At 38.6% G+C, this 17,327-nt stretch overlaps 1 long non-coding RNA gene across 2 annotated transcripts in view; it reads right to left on the bottom strand.

Moving 5' to 3' along the window:
• Positions 1-4,667: 4,667 nt before the first annotated feature.
• The window catches only part of LOC146766938 (uncharacterized), an 80,502-nt gene continuing 67,842 nt past the window's right edge, over positions 4,668-17,327 (bottom strand). Inside the window, exons 1-3 of one of the 2 annotated variants that reach the window (XR_014956607.1) lie at positions 9,808-17,327; positions 8,951-9,133; positions 4,668-8,052 (exon numbers count right to left, since the gene is read on the bottom strand). The exon at positions 9,808-17,327 is cut by the window's right edge and continues 67,842 nt beyond it. This is a non-coding gene — a long non-coding RNA (uncharacterized LOC146766938). Of the gene's footprint in view, positions 9,134-9,807 lie in introns of both variants that reach the window. The other variant, XR_014956608.1, reaches the window with a different exon arrangement.

Below are 17,327 nucleotides of genomic sequence, written 5' to 3'. Positions count from 1 at the left end.
GTTTCAAGAGCTGAATCTTGTAATGCACTTTTTTTTACTAGATGCTACAGAGGGGATGTAATTGAGCTTCAGTAAGTGAATTTTGGATTTTGTTGTGGAACATCAGTTTGCCCAGCTGTGCCAATGCCTTTCTAGGCAGTGACATTCAGGTCTCACTCTGGATTCTGAGTTGAATGACATTGGCTCTAATACTTTTGCTCAAGTTGTGCTTTCAAGGGCACTACCAGGAAAGCTGAAGTCATAAATGTGGGGCAGCAATCCCACCTGGGCAGGTGTGCCTTTCTTTCTCTGCGTGAGTGGCAGCAGGGAGAATGCAAACAGGGCTACAACAAGAAAATCACTTCCCTGAGGAAGAGCCACACACCACAACAGCCTGTCCTGCCTTGTGAGGGCCACACACAGGTGCTTAATTGGGACAGCAGCACCAAAGTCAGGAGGTTGTTGGGTTTTTTCAGACAGATCCAGGTGAGTGGGTGGGACCAGGCTGGAATTACCCTGACCAGCTTCACCTGGCATAGAGCTGCAGCCCAGAAGCCCCACAAGGTTCTTCCAGCCTGAAGGCTCAGGTTTGGGTAGAACTGGTTTAAGGATATCTGTTCCCCTTCCTTTGCTGAGTTATTGTTTGGATTTCCTGGGCTGACTTGGCTGAGGATCATGGGATGGGTTTTGTTGCTGTCGCCATCCTGGCTCTGCTCTCCTGGATCAGGAGCCCCACCTGTAAGGTCAGTGCCTCTAGTTTGATGTACAGAGCAATGGAGTGGCTTCATATAAACTGATTTTCTGAAACACAAAGCAGGAAAAATGTGTATTGCCTCTTCCAGAGCTTAGATTTTAAACCTCTGCTTGAAATTTAGCAGATTTACTTGGTAGCAGTTGGTGGCTCTTCAGCAAGTGCTATAGCATAGCTGTCTGTCTTCAGTGAAATACAAATCACCTGAACTTTTGTACTGGATTCAAATGAAGTGTGGTTAAGTAACACATTACTGTGAAAGGTGTAATGGCTTAGTATTTCAAGATAATTTTTGTGTGTATGGGAAAGTCAAATGATCTAGTTAGTACCTTACACAGTGTTTTTTCTTCTGAAACAGATGTAAGCCTAGTATGTGCAGATTCAATTCACCACCTACTTAAATGAATCAGATTTGGTGGGAAAGTCACTGAGCTTGCTCTTCTGAGAGCTGTGTGAGTGTAAACTGTCAGGAGGCTCCAATTCCCTTATTTCTGAATGAGTGGGGCACACGCTGTTCTTCCTAGGGATGAGGAGAGTCTTTAGAGAGATTTTTTAAATGCCCAGCCTCTTTAAAATACCAATATAGAAACCAGGTTTCTAGGGACAATCCTGGCACGTTGTTTTCTGGCTTTTGTCAGGCCCAAGATTTGATCCTAGCTAATACAAGAGCCTGAAAATGCTTACTTCTTTCTGCTGAAGGCAGTTTACTCTTCGTAGAGCCCAAGTTTTCTGTGATTTGAGCGAAGTTCCTTTCTAACCAGGCTGGCTTTCCCTCAGGAAAAAAAGCCCCACTGTCCTACACAGACATTGCACTTGCATTGGTGTCCTTGAGTGATTTCCTGTAAAAATAAAGCTCATACAAAGATCCCACGTGGAGAAGACCCACTTGCAAGGAGGTGTGTTGATGATCCTTTGATTTGTCTGGTGTGTTTTTGAGATGTAGCTTTTTCTGACATTTTAGCTGCCTGTTATGCCATGATGTAAAGCACAGTGACAGCTATATTTACACTAGCTGTAAATCTGGTTCTGTAAACACCAGATGAAACTTAAACTTGGACACATACTCCCAAACTGTCACTACTGTGACAGCACTGCTCTGTCCAGAAATGCAATGAAACTGGTTAAATCTGCAGGGGTGTTTAAGAACCTTGGCTCGTAAATTTAAGGGATGTTGCAACAAATCTCATGATTTTTGGTGTTTCAATATGTGAATTGATAAATCGATGGATGGATCCTCACCAGAATCATCTCTGTTGCTGGAGAGGGATAAAACCATAAGGGAAAAGCTGTAAGACAGTAGGATTTGAGAGAGGTCAGAGTGGCATGTTGTCCTCTAGTGGCTTGTTCCCTAGGCTGTGACTAATACAACAAAATTCTCCTAGAGACTGGATGGAAGATCTTTTCAATTTAAGTTTCTGAGCAAGTTGAGGCTCCACATTCCCACTTTTCTCTCCACCTGCTCACAAACACTGAGGCACATGACGTCGAGTAGGCTGGGTAGGATTTCTCCCATGTTCCAGAGACAAGGAAGGCCAACTCTTGAATATGCATTGCATCCCTGGGTTCCTTTTGATTGCCAGCTCATAAAATCACATATTCCTGAGTAATGAATAAATTATACTGATCTAAATAAATGATACTGTTTCAGCTCAAGGCCCTTGAGCTATGAAGGGTAATGGGCTGGCGTGGAACCATTCAATTTAAAAATGGTGTAGGATAGGGCTTGCTAAAGCAGGGTGTGGAAAGGATGGAAGTACTGGTTTTAGGAAGTGGTTGCCTTCTGAGTGGTAAAGTGTATTCCATGTACACCTGCCAAATTCATGGCAGTGGAATGAAGCACATAGAGCCCTGGTTTCTCAGCCCTCCAGCACAGCCAGGATCCTTGCTGTCATGCTGCTACTCTTAGAAAGGTGTCAGTCAGGGGAGGGCCTGGCTGCGAGGGAGGCTTAGAATCAAGCAAGCAGATTTAACATCCCACTGAAGTTGTCAGTGCTCAATGCTCAGGGTCTGGGTTTGGTAAGGGAACTCATTGCTCAGCATCTGCTCAAGGCTTGTGCTCCCCAGCAGCAGTGAAGTCACTTGATAAACAGCACTTGGTAAAATATTTAGGCAATAACTAAAATCAGTCAAACCTGTGATGGTTTGTGGGGCAGGATGGGGACATTGCAGTGTTGTGTCTGACTGCTGGGAACGAAGTCAGAGATTTGGATGAAGGAAAGAGAAACCACACAGCATAAATAAAGCATTTTGGGGTGTGGAATACCAAGGGTTGTAGAGGTCAGGAAGCACAAACAACTCATTCGAAGCCTGAAGCATTAAAATTGGCTACTTATAACTAAGTTTTAATTTCCCCTTTTTATTTCATATATTGTCCTGCTTTGTTGACATTTCTTAATCTCTATTAAATTTTATCGCATGCAATAGAAAAATTCAGACTCTGCAAAAGGGCTTCAAGAGGGTTTTTTTTTTAAGGCCCTATGGTTCATTTAGTTTGGGTTCTGGTGGCTTTGGTTTCCACCCCCCACCCCCAGATGGTTGTAATACTATGGAAATGATGCGCATTCCATCCTAAATGCATGTAAGTACATTAAATTTTGTAAGTTATTAAATTGGAATATCAGGGAAAAAATGCTTGGAGGGAAATGCCTGCTAAATAATACAAACATTAAGAAACATTATCTTTTAAGTGAAGAAAACAATTTTTTCATCTGAAAATGATGCTTACAGGAAATAATTCCACTTTAATAGGATATTGGTGGAATGAGCAAATAACAGGAAACATGGGAACAATGAGGGCTGTTCAGAAATGAGTGAGTTAAGGTCACAATGGCCAGATCCCAGCATCAATTGCCCCATCTGGAAAGTCTTGTATCTTCTTGAGGATTAAGAAACACTTCCTTGAGAGATTGCATGAGTGTGTATTTAGGTGACTCAAACTTTCCAAAACCCCCCTTGTACAGATTCTGGGATCTAGTGGGAGTTTCGTATGGGGTTTTTTTTATCTAATAATGGATATTTAAATGAGAAATTTAGTATTTTCTGATGTTTTTAAACTAATTCTTCTTTCAGCAAAAGTCAGGAGCAAAAGTAATCACTTTCAGGGAAAATTTTTTTTTTTTGGAACATTGACTTCAAGTGCCATAAATATAATAGATGTACAAAATAACTGTTAAGGGATCTTTATAAGCAAATGTAAAAGCAGATTTTTTTTTGATGCGTTTTTTTCCTCGATTAAGATTCTTTAAGTTCTCACAAAACTTTACATGTAATAAATATTCAATATATTGCTGGGAAGTGTGGTGTTTAAAGAGTTTCTGTGCAAGAATGGGATAGACACTTTGGTGCCTTAGGTGAAGTAATGTGCTATTGAATCATTTAGAATAGAATCAAATTTGGGATTGAGAAATACTATTCCACGTGAGAAAACATACTTCAGAACCTCTTGGGGTTTAATGTACTGTCTAACTTTTTCTGGGCCAGGTTACTCTTGAATTGTATGGTGGTAATAGGGTGTGTTGCATATTAAATAGATTGACAATAAAAGCAGAAAAGTAATTGTGCCCAGCTGGTATCTTGGCAGACTTAGAACATCGATCCATCTTTTGTGGTTGTGATCTTGCATGTGACAAGTATCAAAGTTTATTACTGCTTTAATTTCAAGAGAGTTATATCTGCCTGGCAAGTGCTTCCCTGTTGTCATTCCAAACCCACATGGGGGGACCACTGTCAGTGCAGCTAAAATGGGAATAATGGAGTTTTTATACCATGCTTTGCTTGTGGTCAGTGGGCATTACTGGGTTAGATGTTCTGCCTTGCTGGTTCTCCAGTGAGCCCAGGCTGTCTTGTTCCCCTTCATGCCAGTGTGTGCAGGGGGGAGTCATGTGTCACACAATTTCCCAATTAAGTGGCACATCTTTAATTAACCCTTGTTAATTAAAGAGAGGGAACAAGCCAACCTCACAAGTTGTGTGGGCTTTTTTACTTTCTTTCATGTTCTCTAGCTGTCAAAATGTTCATTACTCACATGCTGAGCTTTTGTTGCAAAATTCCTCTTGTGACTTCCCTCCTTGCATCTTCAACTATTAAAGCGTTAGGGTAAGATGTTCCGGAATGTGAAGCTGCATTGTAAGATAGATTTTTAGCCTATCCCCAGTACTGAGGGTGTTCTAAAAGAGATCACATTGTAGCTGGGCTTTTGGAGATTAGCCATAAATAGAAGATAGTCTAGTGTTTCCCACTGGTTTTCCATTATTGCTTTCTAAGGAATATACCAGTTTTAGAGGATGCTGAGTATAAATGCTGCAAGTATTGATTAGTTCAGGATCAAAAGCTGCTCCTGGGTTGAAGTTCTGGGTTGTGTCACTAATTCATTATCTACCACATGTGTGGATTTAAGAGTGTGAGCCCTGAGTGGTTACCCCATTAGCATCTCAGCTGTGCAGCATGTGCTTCCTTATCATAAAACTGCAAATTCAGTAACATAGGCCACTCCTGCCTGTTGTATCCATGTTTTCTGGTCCAAAAATACACTGGAATAAACTATAATCTGATACTATAGACTAGTGTAAATTGCAGGTGCAGCAAGGACTTGCCAGAAGGAAACCAGATGTTCAGTGAGTGTCAGACAACTCTGAAGTCACACACCTGCTGCACTGTGTGTTGCATATCCTGGACTCCACACACACAGATTTTGGCTGTGCAAAGTATGAACAGCCTGTATCAAATGCTTCAGAGCTGCTGCAGGTGTGGTTTGACTACAGAACAGTTGTAAAAGGTCAAACAGGCGCAGGGTTTAACATCCATACATCACACAATTACTGGCTCCCTGTTGAAGCCCTGGCTGGGTTACTAGCAGTGTGCAGGAACATGTGTGCTGCACTGGGTACTAATGACAGTGCAGCTGTTGTGTTCCCTTCCCCACATTTGCATGTGGAACTCGGTTTGGAGAAGGTAGTTGGAATAATAAAAAGCATTAGCAGTATAGTTGGTTGCTCTATAGCTATAATTAAAAGGTGCTAAGGCTGGTTAATGAATTCTGGAGATTGCTAACACATCCTTCAGGATCAACTGCACAGGTGTGGTAAGGAAAAGGCATGGGAGGAGGAGAGCATCACGGAGTGTCCCCTGGGTTTGATTAATGAGAAACCAGACATATGAGAAATAGAGAATATCTGTTTATTCACAGGGAGAAAAAAAAAACAGATTTTCTTGAATTTCTTGGGTGAGGGAAAGAAGTGTAGTATAGACAGTTGGAGCACAGGCAACTGATACTGTGTAGAAACAAACAAAATCACAAAACCCCCAAATGAATAAACAAAACCGGCAGCAAAACCAACACAAGACCACCAAACAATGAAAAGAACTGAAAGCTTTTAAAGTTAGGGAAAGAACTTGGCAAAACTGGCAGAACAAAGCATGCCTGGAAATCTCCCAGCAGATCTTGGTAACATCTGTGTTTCTAACTGGAGAAACTGAATTGCTTGTTTGTTAATTAGGAAGGCTGGTATGTTGCTATGAGAAGTTTGAAATGTGAATAATAAACCTGTCATGAGGATTACCATTCACTTTTCCTAGATAAATATTTCTGCTCAAAAGTGAGATTCCAGAGGAATGTTTTGGTCATCCCAGTAGCCACTGTGATACTTCTGTGTAACAGCTGGGAAAAAGCATATTATCAAGTGCCTTGAAAAAACACTTTCTTCTTTAAAGAAGCATTCTTTTTTATAGCTGGGCATTAAATGTTCCCGGCCACAAGTACTTTTTACTTCAAACAAATTCCAATTTGAGAGGAAACATCACCAGTCTTTCAAGGACTAAGAATCATTTTAGTTAAGGTTTAGGTCTTAAGAGCTAGGGTGAAAAATGATCTTGACAAAGATCCTAGATACAAAACTCTTGAATTTAACAAACTCACTAAAATAAAGAGTTGATGGTAGAATAAGGAAGCCCCCAACCCTATTATTTTGTTCTTTAGAAACTAGAATTACTTACTTTAGTTAGATTGCTGGAGGATAAATAGCCCATACACCGTCAGCCTATGCCAATGTAAAGAACAATTCCACAGGACTTCTTACATATCCAGGTAGAGAAGGATCATTTTTGCCTTCAGCACATTAAACACTGCAATCTGGAGGGTGGACCACAAGGAAGGTATTTCTTCATCAAACCCTTGTTAATTGTGCTCCAATTAATGGCAGCTGTTCCTCTCTCATTTGAGTCAATGGCATTGCAGCTGCGCAACACAGAAGTTCAGATATTTTCAGGAGAGGGCAACAACTGATGTCCTTAATATTTGTTCTGCTATATCAAGGCAAAGATCCACAGTTCTGAGTAGCCTTCAGTGCATGAAGAATGAAGTTTGTGTGTTGGGCTTCTAGAAAAAGTGCAGACAAAACTAAACTTGGCTCAAATGGAGGGAGGGGACGTGGGGAAGGATGGAGAGCTGGGCTCCTGCTCCCAGCCTTGTCAGGGGAGTGGGAGCAGGGACAGGAGGATTAGATCTTTTGTTAGAGCAGGTGTATTATTTCTTACCAGTCAGGATCATCTGATATATTTCAAGCAAATTGACAGAGCCTGAAGGTGTAGTCAGAAAGTGCTGGTGATTTATTTCCCCACTGATTTTCAGCTCCAGTGGAATGCACAGATAAAATGCAAAAATTTAACAGGTTAGAAATAAGTCTTCTGTGATTATATACAGGCTTTTCCTCTTTAAATATTCAGAGTAAATGTAAATGTATTCATAGCATTGTGTATTCTGCCTGTAGAAATGCATTTGCAGTGTGTCAATGTGTTATAAAAATAATGGAAAATACTATTTTCTAATAAAAAACCTCACAAAAATTGAAGGCAGCAAGGCTAGCAGAAGTTGTCCCAGAGAGGATGTATCGTTCCCTGTATTCTCTATTTGAAATTCAAATTGTAATTACAACATTGTACTTTGAGATTGCTCTAACAGTGATTTAGATTCTTTGCAGTAATCGTTTCTCTGTGGTGACGGGGCACTGCTGGTGACACATAAATTCCTCTGACAGATGTGGTTAGCTGGCTTAATCCTGCATGGGGACTGTTCAGGGGGATGCTAGAATTACTTGAAAAGGTTGTTTAAAAAGGTAAAAAAATCGCTGGCATGTTTATGTTGGGCACCTAATTCTTTATTTGCAGGATGATGGTCCTGGTGTCTTTAGGGGTATGAAGCTGTGCAGGGAAGTAGCAGGAATGTGAGTAGGATGTGAAAGCTCACATGCAGACAGCATTGTTTTGGGGTGTATATGAAGATAGGAATCTTACCAGCTGTGGTGTTCTGGCAGCTGCTGGGATCATATCTAAAAATAATTAACATTATATAGAAATTATAATTTATACATATAAATTATATATAAAATTATATACTATAGATATAATCTGAAATTATACTTGTTTCTGTCTTCTGTAGTTTCCTTGCAGAATATCTCTAAATATCTAAACCTTTTCAATGCAAGTAAATACACAAAATGATTGCAATTTAAAATATAACCTTCAAAATATGGATGTGCATGGATTGGTGTCAGATACATTACATTTGCTTAAATAGAATTTATTTAAAGGTTAACATATCTATGAACAATTGTGTCCTTACCGAGAGCTGTAATATAAAATCCTGGAAGTCAGACTGTCAAAACTAAAGGTATTTTTATGAGAATTTCCACAGAAAAACTGAGCTAATATAGCATATCAATAATTTACTTTACACATTTTGATTTGTATTTATTAATAAATGCAGCTTGCATATGTAGTTTCCACAGTAATTAAATTGTAATGTTGAAGGAATGGAAAAGGTGATAGGCCTTTGGCTGAGAGCAAGAGGAACATGTCATGTAAGCTTAAAATATTGCTAGTCTTCCAGAAGCCATTAACTATAAACAATGTAGGCATTTTGATTGCATTTTAAGGAGGAAAAATACCCGACCTTGAAAAACAATATATAACTTTGTGGGCAAAGAAACAAAACTATGCCCTGGAAATTATTACAGCTCCACGGGGTAACTAATGTATGTGCTGCTCCAACACAATCTTTTCTGCATCTTAGTTAAATATTCCTCGTCCTTCTTCAACCCTGTCATTCTGTTTCTATTATTCTGATGTACCCTATACTGTCACACTGCCCTTGTTTTAATTCCGTGGTGTTGGGCTAAAAATCCACATTGTTTGAAACGGGGCATGATGGATATTGGATATTCGTACCTGGGGTCTTCCTGCTTGACTTCATGGTATCCAAACCTCTCCATCTAAAAGCTGGGAAAAGTAGAATTCCCTTCCTTCTCCAGCTGTTTAGTTCTTGTAGAAAACTTTTGGTGGTGTGTGGTGAAAAGGGCCTCAGAGCTGAAGAGCTGACTCATTTCATTAAGAGAGCTCAAATCGCTGGCACTGCAGAAATAGGATGCACTTAATGGGATTAGTAAGGCTCTGATACAAGTACATAAAAATACAGCTTTAAAATTATTCTGATAATCATGGAAATGCTTCATAAGTACCTTTGTAAAGCAATATTCAAACAGTCTTACAAAAAAGCTGAAGAGGTTTATTATTTTATCTCTATAGGCATATGAGAATTTGGGGTCTAGAACAAAACCAGATTGATTGTCATTGCAGAACTATTTTATTTCTTCTAACCATAACCTTACCCTTTCTAATGGTATTTTTTAAATAAGTAATTTTGTATGAGATGATTCTGATGATATCCTGCACACAAAAACTCATTCTGCTTACATTTAAACTCACTTTTACTGAGATATGATAACCAGTAATCAACAGTGATTTGTGATGTGCCTGGGATTTTTGTAGCTACCTACTTTGAAGATTCTATCAAAAACCTTAAGCATGCTTTAGTCTACCTTTTAAGAAAAGTAGACAGAAGAATAAGCATCTTTCTAAGATGCAAAGCAGATATAACAGATAAAACTAAATGTTATTTCTTCTCCAAACTCTAACTTCTTAATCACATTCTCCCAAGAATGTGCTTTGAGGGATAAATAGCCAAAATAGATTTCTTGCACATACACGAAATGTATGTAAAAATATAAATGCAAAGAAATACTTACACACATGGTCACAAGCTTGGTCTTTCCATTCGTGATAGTGGCTTTTAGTCAAGAAAAAATCAGGTCAAAAAGTCACCATTTGAGGGCTGCTTGGAAAGTTGGAAGGCTGAATCAGTTGCACCATTTGGCTGCAGGAAAAAGACTCCAGTTCACACATGTTCTTTCTTTCTTTCTCTTTTTTTTTTTTTGCCTTTTTGAAATGGAACATCAACAACAGTTCAGCGGAGCTCAAAATTAAAGCTCAGGAATGATCGGTTAAATCTCAAAAAATTGCAGGGGGGAAATAGAGTGAGAAATTAGTTTCTTAATATTGACATGATACTGCAACCTTCATTATAAATAAGATTGTCATCTGATATCACTTCAGTTTTACATATGGATTTCTTCTGTCTGAGTGGATCATGAAAATTTCCTCACAGTCCAGGGAAACCTAAACAGATCTGTATGAAATGGGTTAATATTCATTAAAAAAGGGTTTCTTGAAGGAAAGCAGATGTTTGCACTACTGCTACCTGTGATGCCTGAAAACCTTTCTACAGATGACTGTAGGTAATGAACTAAATTGGCTCTGTGTCCTCCATTTGAAGTTGCAATTGTCACTGGCTTTTATCGTTACTTTCCTTAAGCCAATGTAAAGATGTTGAGGACTTGTTTGACTGCTAAGTGAATTACTGTAAGTCTGTACACACATATATATATATGTATATACACTCAGACATATATCTATTTAAGTATACAGAGCATCATTTTTTAAAAAAAACATGATTGACATTTTACAGGGGAAAAATTAGGGCTGAAATTAGTTGCAAAATTGGGTGGATTAGCAACAAACAGGGATTCTGTGCAGGAATGATTTTTATTTCCTTGAATGCATTCAGTGGTATCTCATCAGATGATTTCCTTTCCCCACCCAACATAGAGAAACAAGGACAGAATATGGAAAGAAGGCCAAGTAGTTATTAAGCTTGCCATGAAAATTCTGTGCAATTCAAAACTTTGTGCTTGTGACAATTCTTGAAATGGATGTTTCTGATTTAAAGTGGTTTGCACGGAGATCAGACCTCTGTGATTCTAGGAATTGGTAATGAACTGAGTTTAGATGTGAAGAAAATATATATTTCCTGTCCATTGATCCTAGCAATGCAATACTGACCCCCTCCTAACTGAGAGCTAGTTATAGAAAAGCTTCTGAATTTTCCCCAAGATGTTCCAATGAGAACAACACATCTTCAGATTGAATTTTGACATTTTTTGTCAAACAGACCTCACAGAAGTCTCAGTGGGGTGCAGGAGTCCCCTGACTGACAGTGCCCTGTCTCAGTGTTGCAGTCACTCACACAAACTCTGTCTTCTCAGGCTGTTTCACTATCCCAAATCACAGTTTTAGTGTGTGAAATGTTCCTTCTGTCTGTGCTCTGTGTTTTCTGTCTGTTGTTTGTGTCTCATGTGCTGTCTGAACAATTGAGACTTGCAGAATAACAGACTGAGGCTGAAGGCACATCTTGTCCAACCCCCTAATTAAAGGTTTTGAAATGTTCCTTCACATGGAGTTGGCAATGCTTTTTTTTTCTCTGCCCAGAACTCCCTTCAGTTTTTCTCTGTCTGGATTTGCATCAGATGCAATATGGTAAATTTGGGTTTGATGGAAGTTGTCAATGGAAGGCATTTAATTAGCTGTGTTGTCCACAGAATAAAGTCTTTATTAATAGAGTGTAAAATCACAATAACATTCTTTGCTGTCATATTCATTTACAAGTTTATAACTAATTAGCTGTCAGTTCTCAGCCTTAGGCCATGTCTTGCACACTTCCAGAACATTTTCCTTTTCCCAAAATACTGTTTCCAGTAGACCTCCTCTCTCAGGCATTCCCAATGTGCTAACTGGGATGTTTATTCCCTATCTGGTTATTAGTTAACTAATTTACCTATTCAGTTGTTTATTTGGGTGTTTTTTCCACTTTTTCTAATGCTTCAACAGTTTTGTATCTGAAAGCTAAAGTTCTTCCACATTTTTTGAGCAAGACCTTTTCTGCTTCTCATTGTGCAGCTCTGATCTTTTTTTTAGAAGAGCTTCCACGTTTAAAAAAAAAAAACAACTCAGAAGAGCTCTTTACTCCAGATATTTGCTGTCTCCTGGGTTTGGGTTGAAGGACATTTCCCATTGTTAACATATAAATGAGTGATGGGCAGTGAGTGATGTATCTGGTGGTTTTTTTTGCTTTTACCTCCTAGAAGCTGGTTAGAAATTAAGTTTTCTTAAGAAGGGGAGAGGAGGCAGGCAGGGTGGGATATGTGGAGCTGGAGGTGGTTTTGTGACTTCATTTTGGTGACAAAGACAATGGATTTATTATTGGTAGCGCAGTTTCATTTTAGCATGATTTTTATATTTTCCTGACTCTGAGAGACAATATAGATTACAATTATTTTTGTAGCACAACAGCCATGTAGAGATGTAAACAGATTTATTTCCCAAGTGTCTTGTCTTTGAATAATGCTTTTCTATCTGCATATCATTGACGCTTTTTCTGCCCAGAAAAACTTAAATTATTCCTCTATTTTCAAGTCCATAGGATCTTTATTGATTATTTTTCTACTTAAGTATTTGCAGGTCTTCCCAGTTTGTGATTTTCAGTACTGTGCAGTTTGCAGGCTCCAAGAGATCCATACTGAAGACACCAGCCAGTTGTATAAAGCTACATTAGCACTGCTGCTGCTACATTAATGAACTTTACTGGTTTTAATGAACATTTCTGGCATCCCTGCCCACAGCAGAGGGGTTGGAACTACAAGATTTTTAGTCATTCCCTACCCAAATCATGCTGTGGTTCTAGGATTTATTATACTAAAATATTAAAATCAGTCTGTGGTTCTAGGATTTATTATACTAAAATATTAAAGGACTTTTAGCACATCTTTATAATGTACTCCTAAACTAGAAAGTGATTGCAGACAGCTTGTAATTTGAAACAGACCTTTAAAAAAAAAAAAAAAATCAGGTAATTTTCCACCCAAAATAATAGGCAAAAGTATTGCCTCACAAAGCGGTAAAAGTTCTTCAGAAATTCAAATCCCTTTTATTTCTTCTGAAAACTGTGCCTGCTGGCAACAGAAATGGTAACCTTTTTCAGTGCAACTTCATCTTTTAGAAGAAATAACCTTAAAGTTCAGTTTTAAATAACCAGGACTTGAAGATTGCATGGTACAATCCAGCACTGCAGCCTGCCCATCCCCTTGCTCTTCATCTCTGTGTTTTATCCTTAAGAACAGCAGTCATAGAAAATATTTCTTTTTCTATTAAACAATAGAAATAAGGGATAACACTGAAATCAATTTACTGCAGCTGGTTTTGTACTATGTAGTGTAGCACTGCTGACTTCTGTGGATGCATCTGAAAAGCCTTTCATATCCAAAGATTGACTCCAGGCAAAGGTGAAAACAAGAGCAACAAAGCAAAATGAACTGATGAGTCTATTTTCTGAGAGGAGAGGTGGGGGAAAGAAAAAAAGATTTTCCTTATTAAGCTTAGCAGGGTAGGACAGGAAAGGACTATTTTCAGGAAAAAATGACTTTTCATCCTCCTGATTTAGTTTTACTCAGAGTAGTTTTATTTCTTCAATAGTACAAGTCAATGCCAAAGAATATTTAATCCATCAGGTTCATGATCCTGAAGGTGCAACTTCCCCGTGGCCTTCTGTGTATCACTGGGTCTGAAATACAGCAAAATAAAAAGTGCTTAAAGCCAGGGGTCAGCCTGGGGTTTCCCATCATCCTTGCTCATTTCTTGGTGTGTATTATACATTGTTCTGTGGTCAAAATCTCCCAGTGAAGGGAATATTCCATCTGATCCCAGGAAAGCTGGCACTTGGCATTGGGATTCAGCCACCTGAGGAGGGAAGGTTTCTGGAAACCATTTCTGCTGGCCTCTCCTCGAGAAAATTAAGCCTCAGAAATGATACTGAGCATCTCTAACCACAGTCAGGACTCTTTGTTTTGTTTCTGCTTTTGCTGGCTTTGATTTATTTGGGTGGTTTGGGAGATTTGGGTTTTTTTGGGTTTTTTAGCAGATCAATCCTGAGACAGTCACCCATTAAATATTCATTGTCTATTGCCTTTGTTTGAGAGGATTTCTGCTGTATCAAAGATTCCTTTCTTCAAGATTGTGTCTTAAAAATAACTTTCAGGCTATAAAATGAAGGGCTTAAAAACGATACATGGGGTAATCAATGCTACTTTGGTTGCTAGAAGTAATATCTTATATTCTAAGAGAGATTTCCACATTAATATTGGATGCCTGTAAGAGGATGTGGCATTACAAAGCACAGAATTAAAATATCTATTTTATACTGTCATTCATCTTAAAACTTCCCAGCTGGAGCATGTTGTATTTTAAAAGAAATTAATAAGTTACACATTTATTCCACCTGAAATGTCTGTATGTTGTTATTTCTTCTCTAGCTGTTTGAGATTCCAACTGAAATGAAGGTTTTAATAGATACTGAATTTTCACATAATAAGATACAGTACATGCCCAGTAAAATTTACAATAGACTTCAGAGAAAACGCACAAAAGGTCAGAGAAAGGAAGTGCTGTTATCTCAGTTTAATGAATAGAGAGCTAAAGCACAAAGAACACAAATAATTTCCTCACAATCACTCAGGGAGCCTACAGCAGGAATGAGAATGACACCTGCATCCTAAGAAAACCTGATGGCTTGATTAGCAAAAAAAAAAAAAAAAAAAAAAAAATTCCCCTTTCTTTTTTATTAACTGGAATTGTTTATTGAAGCACTTTGTAATTCTTACATGAAAGGAGCTGTAGAAATAATAATGGTCATAATTAGGTTACTTTAAAAGCTTGGCTGCCTGAAGGGATGTCAGAGCCCAGAGGTGATGCAGGTGGACCAGGAGTGGCTCAGAGCTGCACTGAGTTGTCCTCTGCACGGGGCAGCAGGTACAGAAAATTGTAAAATGCTGTGGGCTGGGTTTTGGTGAGGGCTCTTGATGCAATGTTTTCAAACAAGAGTAAGTTTCCAGTTCTGGAACTTTTAAGAATTCTTTAAAACCATGAAGAGAAGGAGCCCTCTGAAGGTACCAAGATAACTTATCTCAGGGATGGATGTGGGTAAAAGTGTATTGCAGAGGCATCAGTCACACACACTGAGTTTTGATTATACTTCATAAACTGTACTGGGCTGGATTTTTGCATTTAATCTCCAGGTATTTCTTTTAAAGGACAATTCTGATAGCTAGTACCAGATGCTGTTGGTAGTATGACTTTTGTAATTGTGCTGATCTGTCTAAACCATGTTTTGTTAAAGTAATAAATGTTCCCTTTCTATGAAAATTGAATTTTAAAGAGAGCACTGCATCTTGGCTTCTGCCACATCATTTGAATGGTAGAAAATTTTGGATATGTTTTTTGGTGGTATTAATGTTGGATATGCTTTTTGTTTGTGATCAGGGGGCTGCCAGCACAGTCCCTGTGTTAGTGTCCAGGAACACACATAATCATGGGATATGATTCCATACAGGTTCTTTTATTGAGAGCTCTGGGAATCAGGGGTGCAGACCCAAATCTGACTCTGGCATGGCTTTTGAGCTGAACATATTTTATAGTCTATCATTATATGACTTACATATTAATTATTAAACCTTTATTGTTCTATTTTATACATTGACATGAGTTTCTTGTGATCTTTCTTAGGTCCCTGACCACAGTCTCCCATGGTTATTCTTACAATTAAACAGTAATTATTTTTAATTACTAAACAATGATCACATCTAACAGTTGTATCATTTATCATGTACTAGCTACACAGGTGCAGTTCTAGCAAGGTACAAAGTCTTCATGTACCTAGGGTATTTATTTTTCTTTTCAGGGCCTACTAAGCTTAATTTTCCTTTTAACCCTAAATCCCCATGATTTTAAAACCCTTTTACTATCACCAGCATGGCCACTCCACAACTGAACTGCTCATCCTTATGTGCAGGTGTGAGGTGAGAAGTAGAGATTTCCTTAGTCTCCTTAATTCCAGTAGAGCATCAATTTATAAAAAAAATATTTTAAAGGTATGGTTCTTCAGGTGTTGCTTTATGTTTTCCCTGTGATATTGCTTCTTCCCTGGGATCATCATTTTTCTTCTCTCTTTAATGCTCCAGGGAGCTGTTTAACTTGTTGACTCCTAGCCACAAACAAGCACATTCTATTTCAGCACAAACACCTCATTTATTGTTCAGCACAATAGGCATGGCAGAAAAAAAAAGGAGATTTTCATGGTGAAGCAACCTGCATGTCAGACACCTCTCCCTGCATTTTCCAAGTGCATTGCATGCGAAGTCCAAGGTGATGACAGATACTCCTGGTGGAAAAATTGGCTGTGAGTTTCTTTTTTGTTACCAGAGACAATTCTAATAACAAGTAATGAGGCAGATGTTAAGGTGTCTGCAGAGTGTGTGACATTTTGGAGCAGCAGAAAGGATGTGACTGTGAGGAGGAGGGAAAGCTGTGTGCTGAAATACCTGCTGGTGGCAGCCAGTGCATTTCCTCGAAGAGAGAAGCTCAGGAAACCTATTTTTCACTGCCAACAAAATCATTCTCCAGCGATTTTCTATAGTAACACTTTCCCAAGTCAAGCTAGTCCAGTGTGAAGATTCCCCTTCTGAAAAATGTAAGGGGTGTCAAGAAGTTTTGTGATATTGATCCGTGATAGATGGTAGAAAAGTGTTTAGTGAAGTAGTTAGGTACTTAAAATACACAAAACATCGCTGGAAATAAAGGCAGCATTTGATAAAAGCAGGGATGGCCTTTTTACTCCTTGCTGAGTAGTGCAAACAAATCTGTTCTATTTTGAGCACGGTGGATTTTCTCACTGTCTTTTGAACAGTATCCACAGTAAAGGAATGAAGTCCTTGGCAGTGACTGAACATGTCTAGCACCTCTGAATTTCAGAGGTTTCATAAATCATGGATTTGAGTTAATAAGGGTTGGGTTTTTCCTGCCAATCTTACTGTATACACGATGCACGTGTGAAATTGTGGAGGAGCTCAGATTACTGGGATAACACTTCCTGTGCTGGTACATGGTTTCTGTTCTGGGAATCACCTAGGACAGGAAATTCCTTCTCTGAGGTGTTAAAAATACCCTTGATCTCTGCACTTACAGCAGGAATTTTTTTTTTTTTTTAAACACAAGACAGCATCAAAACTATTGCTATGAATCTATTTGCATTCATGGGGTAAAGAATACAGTCTTCTTTTAATGTTCCCTTTTTCACACCCACAGGTGTCATATCATAATCTGCTTAGCCTTTGTTTTCTCTCTAATCTGGTGTGGAAATAAATACTTTCTTAGGGATATTCCCCTAAATGCTAGGCAACTTGGGCAATGCTTTTCTTTTTCTTTTAGATCTGTTAAAATGCTCCCCTGAGGTAAAATTCAAAGGTATCACCCTGTTTAAAAGACATTAAAATAAAATGGATTTTTCTTCATTTCCAAGTGTTGTACTTGATATATAATGATT

Source organism: Lonchura striata, chromosome 7 (genome assembly GCF_050655825.1).
Source record: "Lonchura striata isolate lonStrDom1 chromosome 7, ASM5065582v1, whole genome shotgun sequence".
In the NCBI taxonomy this organism is placed as follows: Eukaryota; Metazoa; Chordata; class Aves; order Passeriformes; family Estrildidae; genus Lonchura; species Lonchura striata.
This window is presented reverse-complemented; position numbering and strand designations above follow the sequence as displayed.